Source organism: Oryctolagus cuniculus, chromosome 11 (assembly GCF_051225735.1).
Source record: "Oryctolagus cuniculus isolate XC-2025 breed Fujian yellow rabbit chromosome 11, ASM5122573v1, whole genome shotgun sequence".
NCBI lineage: Eukaryota > Metazoa > Chordata > Mammalia > Lagomorpha > Leporidae > Oryctolagus > Oryctolagus cuniculus.
The window spans coordinates 9,801,887-9,810,866 of NC_142877.1; positions in this window are offsets into that span (position 1 = coordinate 9,801,887).

Below are 8,980 nucleotides of genomic sequence, written 5' to 3' on the forward strand. Positions count from 1 at the left end.
TTTTCAAAATGACGCAAGCATATTTCTGAGGTCAGCGTCTAATCAAAAGCGACTCCCAGACGGTGCCCTGGTTTAAAAAGAAAGAGAAGAAATTGAGTGCGTCGTCATCCAAGCCATTTGAATGAAACGAAGACACAACAAGCTCCACTCTTCCCTTGCGCCAGGATGGGCGACCTCAGTCCTGCAGAGACACAGCTGGAGGGAATTAAGGGGGATCTCCGGTTCCCCGAGATAGCAGAGACGCCCAGCCAGCCACCGTGACTCACGGCAGAGCCACAGAGATGTGGCCCGTGGAGGCGGGGCCTGGATGCCTGGCAGGGGCTGAAGCCAGCGCTCCTGGGTAGGGGTGCCAGGCTGCAGCGTGGACAAGTCCCCAGAGCTGGAGCTCTGTCTTCTGGGGACCCAGAGGAGACGCCGGGCCCGGACGAGGCTCCTGCAAATGGCCACAGTGCCCTCCTGGGGATGCCACCCGCCACGCCAGGGACTCCTCTGAAGCCCCCGTTGCTCCGTCACCGACTCTCACCACCTGCCAGAGGAGGAGGGAGCCCAGCGACTTCCCCGGAAGCGTGCGGGTTCCCCTCTGCAAGGCTGTGTCTGCCAAGTTCCCACCTTCCTGGGGGTGGGAGGGAGGCTTGACACAGGCAGGTGGAGCAGGTACAGCGGGTGGCCACAACTATGGAACTGAGTGTTTTCACACTTGAACCAGTTTCTAAAGTGTTAGCAATAGGGGCTGGCATGGTGGCTAAGCAGGTGTAAGCTGCCACGTGCGATCCCAGCATCTCTTATGAGCACTGGCTCAGGTCCTGGCTGCTCCGCTTCTGATCCAGCTCCCTGCCAATGCACCTGGGAAAGAAGACGGCCCACGTGCTCGGCCCCCTGCACCCATGTGGGAGACCTGGATGGAATTCTGAGAGCCCTGGCTTCAGCCTGGCCCAGCTCCAGCCGCACTGTTGAGAGCAGACTCCTCCGAGTGTCTTTCTAGGATCCTTGGCTTCTTCCATGTAACTGTCAACCACCCCTTTAAAAACAGTCATGCCGTCTTTCTTAGATTCCCTTGTGTGAAATCCTCGGGCCGTTCTCTCATGTACAGTATGTCGAGGGTGAACATTCAAATTCTTGAATGTCTACAAGTGTCACTGTAGGGTCCTCTCGGCACCCTGCGAGGGAACTACTTTCCACGGTCCCCAGTTCACAGATGAGCAGGTTGCGGCTCAGAGAGGGTACGCACATCACCCAGGGGCACTCAGCTAGAAGTGGTGCAGCCCCTAGCTGCCCCGCACCTTGCTTCCCTCTTCGGAAACCGTGCAAGGCTCAGGAGGGGTCAGGCGGGTGTCTGTGGTTTCCAACTTCCCTGGGCTCCGTCTGTGTCCTGGGCCGGAGCTGCCCCAGGACGAGCAGGTGGACATGGAGCTCTGGGCGAGGGGGCCGAGGCTCGCTTCCTCTGTGGCTCTGCTCCTTTCCAGATACTTCCCCAGAAGGCCCATGGGGGCTCAGCATCAAGTCTCCTGCCATCATCTCAGCCCGTGCACGAGGAGTGGCTGTGGCATGACCTCCTTGCAAGGGCCAGGCCTGGCGGCTGACCCCACCCCCACCCCTCCCTGTACCTCCCCACCCCTCCCTACAACCCCCACCCCCTCCATACCCCCCCGCACCTCCCACTCCCCCTACACCTCTCCCCACACCCCCACCCCTCCCCATACTCCCGCACCCTCCAGCACCTCCGACCCCTCCCATACCTCCCCCCACACCCCCACCCCTCCCCATACCCCCCACCCCTCCCCGTACCTCCCCACCCCTCCCACACCTCCCCCCACACCCCCACCCCTCCCCATACCCCCACCCCTCCCTGTACCTCCCCACCCCTCCCCACAGCCTCCACCCCTCCCCATACCCCCCGCAACCCTTGGCCCAAATTAGTCGTTTGGCCAAGTGTGGCTGCTGCAGGTATCACTTATTCTAGGGGGCCACGGCCCCGCTGGAATCCAGAGGGCAGGAGCTAATGCAGGGGGGGTACGAAGCTGCCTGTGACACCAGGGAGCAGGAGGTGTCAGGCTGCGCTGAGACCCCATACGCAGTGTTGAGCACTTCTGTGCACCAGGCACCCCCCACCCCGGGGTCACCCCACCTAAACCCCACCCCAGCTTGTGCGGCATGCTCTGTCCTTATCTCGGCCACCGAGTGGGTAGCCGAGGCTGCACGAACCCCTGCCACACGCCCCGAATCACAGCTGCAAAGTGCACGGGTTGGGTCCACTCCCAGGTAGGACCCCAAAGCCTGCGTTCTGGGCTCTGGGCTCCCCCTCAGCAGGGTGCGCTCCCGAATCTCCCAAGAAGCCGAACGGGCTCCAGTGCCTCGCCCACCTCCCCCTCCAGACACAGCCCCGAGTGACAGCTGTAACCAGCGGCATTCACCGAGGGACCGCCGTGGGCCAGGCCAGTGGCGCCGAGAAGCCACTGAATCCTAGTCCCTAGCATAGTCCGCCAGGCCATCACTAAACCCATTTACAGACGGGGAAACAGAGGCTGGTGGAGACCTGCACAGCAGGTGCACAAGGCAGTGCCGTGGGGCTGCTCCAGACACCACGGAGCCAGCCTGCTCCTCCTGAGAAAAGCCAATGGCTGCCAGGAGATTCTGACTCGGTCACCACTTGGCATGGCCTCTGTCACCCAGCTACCCACATGCTCATGCGTCCATCCCTCCACCCGTCCATTTGTCTTCTGTCTATCCTTCTGTCTGTCCATCTGTCCACCCCTCCAGCTGTCTGTCCATCCATCTACCCAGTCATCCATACCTCCATCTGTCCACCTGTCTGTCCATCCATCCACCCATCCCTCCAGTAAACATTTGTGCACCTGGCAATGGTGACATGGTGACTGCTGACACGGTAGCGGCCAAGGAGGCAGAGAGCCCTCGTCTGGTGGAGCTGACTCTAGAGAGAGACCGACACAGAGGTCATGGAAGGTGCCAGGGAGGATGAGGCACTTGAAGAGCAGAGGGGGTGGGAGGGAAGCGTCCTGCCCGAGGCTGAGGGTCAGGAGAGGCCTCGCTGGGCAGCCCGAGTGAGGAAGGGCGGGCGCCGCGTGTACATCCGGGAACCTTCTTGGAAGTGGCACCAGCAAGCGCCCAGCCCTGCGGTGCAGGTGCATGGCTTTGCTCAAGGAGCAGGAGGCCGAGTGGGAGGGGACGAGGCCAGGAAGGCCCCGGGGCAAGAAGCCCCAGGCCTTGTGGCCGTGGGGAAGACTGAGCAGGTGAGGAGCTATGGAGAGTCCCACAGTGCCGACTGCGCCTTCCCTGTGTCATCCTCCCCCTGGGCTGGGGCGGGTGCCCACCCCTGCAGAGAAAAGCGAGGGGGAGCCAGGGAGCGAGCATTCCTCCCGGGATGCAGACCACATGCCCTTATTTTTGTGTCTCTGATGCCAGGCGCAGCGCCGGACCCAGCGCGGTCAGTGGCAAGGCCCCAGGCTGGTGGCCGGTGGATGTGCTATGTGCGCTGGCTCGTTCAGGTGTGTTTGCCTTTGTCATCTCCTGCCAACCCATTACACAGAGAGGGAAAACCGAGGCCTAAGGAGGTGCTGAGCATCACCCACAGCCGCTGGCAGAGCTGGAGCTCACGTTTGTAGCCAAGCACAGCCAGAACCAAGTCCCCCCACCCCACCCCAGCCCCTTCTCTGCCCTGCCTGCATGCTGAGCGACCACACTAGGGAAAGTTTCAGAATGGTCCCTGCATACGCAAGCCCTGCCCCCTCTGGAGTGACGTCATCCCTCGGGCTGCTGTGGGGCAGGTGGCAAAGCTGCGGCCGCCACCCCGACTTCCTTCTCTCAGTCCCCTCCTGCTCACTGCGGGCCACGGGCACGGGCCGTCCGCTGGGGGCGACAGACACACTAGAGGGTCTGGCTGGCACCACCACCGCCCAGGGCCTGGAGAGGGCACAGCTCCCCTCCCCCACAAGCTCCAGGAACCTCGGAGCCCTTGGGAAAAGCTTAGCTGGTGTGGCCGATCCCGAGCCGAGGCTCCCATCCCCCGGCAGGAAAACCAGCGGGTCATAAACATGGCTCCCGGAGATTAGCCGCCCGGCTCCCGTGGCCTCTGCCAGGGGCCCGGGGAAGGACTGAGTCAGGGCCCCGCCCTTGCTAAGTGGGACTTGAAATGAGAAAGTAAATAAGAGGGGGAAAGAGCCTGATTGTTTTCAGAGCAGAAAACGAGCTTTGGTCGTGCTCACAGGCCCCGGGATGACCCAAGGGAGCGAGAGCTCGGAGCCCGGCCCCCACCAAACCTCACCTTCAAGGTGAGGCCTGGAGCCAAAGCAAACACTGTGCTGGAGCCCAGCTGCTTGATGGACTGAACTGAGTGCAAACAAGTCACACAGCCCCTTCCCCCCGCACATCTGGGTGGGGGAGGAAGGGCCTGGACCGGGGCCAGCGCCACACTCCCCACGTCCTGCCCTGCGCCTGGCTCCTGCTTCTCTCGTTTCTCCGAGCAGCAGGCCCAGCACTGGCTACGTCAGCTCGGGGACGCGCAGGGGGCAGGCGCGGACTGGCGCTCGGACGCCGGCATGCTCCCCTCGTCCATATTCGCTGTCCAGCGTTGTTCTAAGTAAAGAAAAGTGCAAACGTCTAAATTATTGGATGAAGTTTGACTGTGCTTCTAGGTATTGTACAAACTCAATCTTAAACACAACAGTAGGGGCCGGCACTGTGGTGCAGCCGGCAAAGTCGCTGCCTGTGACCCGGGCGTCCCACATCGGAGCTGTGTTCCAGTCCCAGCTGCTGCGCTTCCCATCCAGCTCCCTGCTAATGCACCCAGGAGAGCAGCAGCAGGTGGCCCAGGTGCTTGGGCTCCCGCACCCACGTGGGAGGCCCGGATGGAATTCTCGCCTCCTGGCTTCGGTCTGGCCCAGCCCTGGCTGTTGTGCTGTCTGGGAAGTGAACCAGCAGGCGGAAGATATTATCTCTCTCTCTCTCTCTCTCTCTCTCATTCAAATAAATAAATAACGTTTTGAAAACACCCACAAACCCCAGCGCCTCTAACTTGTAGGCACAATCACTCATGCCTCACTGCCCGGCGTGCACAGACTGCTCTCAGCAGGACGGCGGAGTCGCTGTGCCGTCACCGCCCCGGCTGCCTGAGGGTCACGACTGCCCAGTGAGCGCCCCGGGAACAGTGGCTGTGGGACGCTCGGGTCACAGGATCGCTCATCAGAGCCTCTACCGACCCCTGCCAGCTCTCCCAGCACACATGGAGCACAGGGCCTGTCCTGCCCGGGGCCGCCTCCCGCCCTCCACCCTCCACTCCAAGTGCGCAGGCCCCTGCCCGCCCCCAGAACACCGGCTCTCCTGACTCTGGCTGCGTGCCTGCGGTCCCTGTGCCCACGCTGCCCCTGCGGCTGACTCTGCCGCCCTTGGCTCCCAGTGCGAGCGTCCCCTGCTTTGGGCCCCTCCCAGCTCTTCCTCCACACGCATGGGACCAGGAACTGCATACTTGGCGCCGATGGCCTCCAGACCGGGGTTCCGCACTGACCGCTGATGTGCGTAGCGTTGTCACTGCCCGAGACCGGGGTGGGCACCACCGCCCGTGGGCCGGCTCCGGCCCAGTGCCTGCGCCCACAGCACAGTGGTATGGAACACAGCTGTGCCTGTTTGCTTGTGCGTCAGCCATGGCTGCTTTCCTGGAAAACAGCGAGCTGCCACTCTGTGGTGGGCACCGCGGGGCCCTCAAGGCCTCTGGGTCGGAGCTTGCTGGCCCCTGGCTGAGGCTCACGGGAGCCCACCCTCGGATGCGGGATGGGTCGGCTTCTCCCTGTTTCCCGGCAGCTGCATCAGCAGGGGGTGGACGCCCACAGAAAATGGAGAGCGAGGAAGGAGGCAGGGGCGGGTGCGGAGAAGTCGCAACCGGCGCAGTCGGCCCGGACGCACACGCGCGCGCGCGCACTCCGCTTTCCGGGCGCGCTGTGGCCCGTGACTCCTGCACGCCTGCTCCGCCCGTGTCGCCGGCAGCCCTGCAGCACGAGTCCACACGCACACGCGTCTGCCACGGGCGGCCTCCTCAGCTGCATGCCTTCCCTACACGGGGTCACAGGCGGGGGACTCCCGTGGAGGGCGGGGAGACACGGGCGCTCTGTCTTGGGGTCCGAGAGCAGTGAGGGTGCTGGCTGAGTCGCCGAGAGGTCCCGAGGACCCGGTGTCCCAGGGGAGGCTTCTCTCAGCCTCCTGCCGTGCTGGTGGGTGGCGTTCTGGCTACAAGTTCACACCAAGCACACGCATCCCCAGCCCCGGGTCACACAGGTAGGCACCAGCAGAGCAGGTGTGGAGACCCCTGACCCCCAGCCCGGCGCTCCTCCCTCTCACCCCAGCACTGAAGGGAACAGAACGCAAGGCCAGCGGCTGGCGTGTGGGCTGCTCCGGAAACCCCAGAGGCCCTAATTGCTCGCCACAGGGTGCAACAGGGACCAGGCACCCCCCTCTCAGCCCCTGGCTCTCCAACTTCTGCTGTTCCCTAGCCTGATCCTCCAATGCCTCCCCTTCCGCCTCCCCTTCCCCCTCCCCCACCCCCCCCCCCCAGCGTTCCATTCATATCTGTCTCCCAGTTGGGGCTGCAGTGTAAGGTACCACACCCAGGGGGCTTAAAACACCCCCTGTGGGGGGTGGCACCAGGTGGGTCTTCTCGGGCTTGAATGGGGCGCTAAGGTTTGGGGGTGAGTCTGGGTATTCCCTGAAGTCCGTGTGTTAAAAGCTTGGGCCCCAAAGTCTTAGCAATGGCTAATGGATCAAGGGTGGACACAAAGTCCAGTCGAGGTGTCTGAAGGTGGGGTCTTAGGGAGGGAGGGTGCAGACCCTGTGCCCAAGTCTTGGAGAGTCAGACACAGGTGCTCCCTCTTGGGGGCGATGCCTGCACCACCGCTCCCTCTCTCCTTCCCGGCTCGCCACAGGGTGCACCTCCGCTCACTCTGCCACAGCCACCGCTGGTATCACCAGACGGCACAACCAGTGGGGCCGCTTGAGCTGGGACCGGAACCCGGCGCTGTCACCCGCGGCTTCTCTCGGGCGTGTGTCACCGTGGTGGGAAGTGGACCGACCCGGGGAGAGCGCGCCAGGGCGCCCCCGGCCTCAGGAGTCCCTGCAGCCTCTGCCTCCACCTTCACGTGCCCTCCCCAGGGGTGTCTCCAGGCCCCCTCCTTTCCCACAAGGACACCTGTCACTGGGTTTAGGGCCCAACCGCCATCCAGGGTGACCTCATCCTGAGATCTTTAACTTCACTACATCAGCCCTTTTCCGGGCTAAGTTCACCCTCACAGGCGCCGGGGTGGGACTTGGCATCTCTTTCAGGACCACCCAACCACTGACAACTGCTCAGGCCCAGGCTCTCGGAGTCACCCTCAGTGCAGCTTCTTCGCTGATAACCTCCCTACCCCAGGCACCTCCTCTCTGTCTCCACACCGCCCCCTCCCAGTCAGCTTTGCATGACAACGGGAGGACTCTTAGAACAAAGCAAGTCCCTCCTTTGCTCAAAAGGTTTCAGCAGCCCCTCCCATCAACAGGACGGCGCTCTGTAAGGCCCAGGGTGGTCCACCTGCCCCCCACCCCCATGCTCCCCTTGCTTCCTCACCCTGCCCTGCCCACGCTGGCCGCCTGGCCCTAAACCCACCCCAGGTGCTTCTGCTCGGGCCCCACTTCTTGCTGTGTCTTCCATCCAGACTGCCCTTCCCAAAGGGTCCACGCGGTTCCTTGTGGGTGGGGCCAAACACAAGAACTCTGGTGGAGGAGAGGCCTGGCCCAAGCTCACCTGATCTACAGTGCGGTGCTGTCTGGAGCCAGGAACGGCTGCGAGGGGTGTGGGCACCCCCGGCCTCCTGCCGGCGGCTCAGGTGTGACCCCAGGGGCTGGGGCAGCCTCACGTCCTGCAGGGAACAGCACTGCCCGGCTTCTCTCCTCCTGGCCACAGACGCGAGCTGTGCCTTCCTCCACGTGGGGGACAGGATTTACGGTATCTAAACCTTGGCATGGACGTCATCTACACATCACTGTGGCTCCTCTCTGCCACGCTCCGCACCTCGGAGAGCTCCAGGTGGCGGGGATGGCACACCAAACTTGGTAGGGGTTATCCCAGGGATGATACCGCAGGTGTGCAGGCGGCGAGAGAGGTCAGCCGCTCGTCCTGAACAGCATGACTGCCAGGCGGCCACGCCGGAATCCGAATCCAAGCCTGTAGCCCTCAGAGCACCTGCCCCCGATAGTGACGCTGCTCACTGCCAGTGCCTTTTAGCCAGGGACTCCCCGCTTCAACACCGACACTTGGGGTGGGACAGTTCTTGGCCGCAGGGACCGGTCCTGTAACCATTGCGTTCAACAGCATCCTGGCCTCTACCACAAGACACCACTGATACTCCCACCTGCCCCTGAGCCATGACAACCAGAATGTCTCCAGAGATTGCCACTCTCCCTCAGGGGCCACGCTGTACCCCATTGAGAATCACCACTTTAGCCCAAGACCACTCCCCTGGGCCCCGGCCCCACCGACTCCTTCCTCTTGCTTGCTAGGAAAGAGCTGAGGCCCAATTCTGCTGTCCACCTGCTTCTACTGTGGGATGGACCCAAGCCACAGGGGCAGCTCAGCTAGGCTCCCAGGGCCATGCTCTCCCCCCGTGACCTCTAGAACAGAGAAGGCGCCCGTGGGCCGGAAGTGAAGGGAGAGAAGGCCGGCCAGGTGGGTGGCGGTAGAGCCGAGAGGTTGGCCGAGCCACTGTTTCCAAGCGAGCCCCGGGAGGCTGTTCTGTGGGGAGGCGGGGTAAAGGCAGGTGCACGGTCCGTGGGGGGTGGGCACGGCCAGGCTCTCAGCTGTGGGGCTTCCTGCAAGCCTAGCAGGATCTGGGGCACAGCTTGGAGGGGCTCTCCCAAGAACCCACAGGGCTCCCGAGGTTTTGCTGAGCCAACCTCAATGAGTCCCTTCCGTTTAGCCCTGGATGGCAGTCCCACTGGGAGAAGG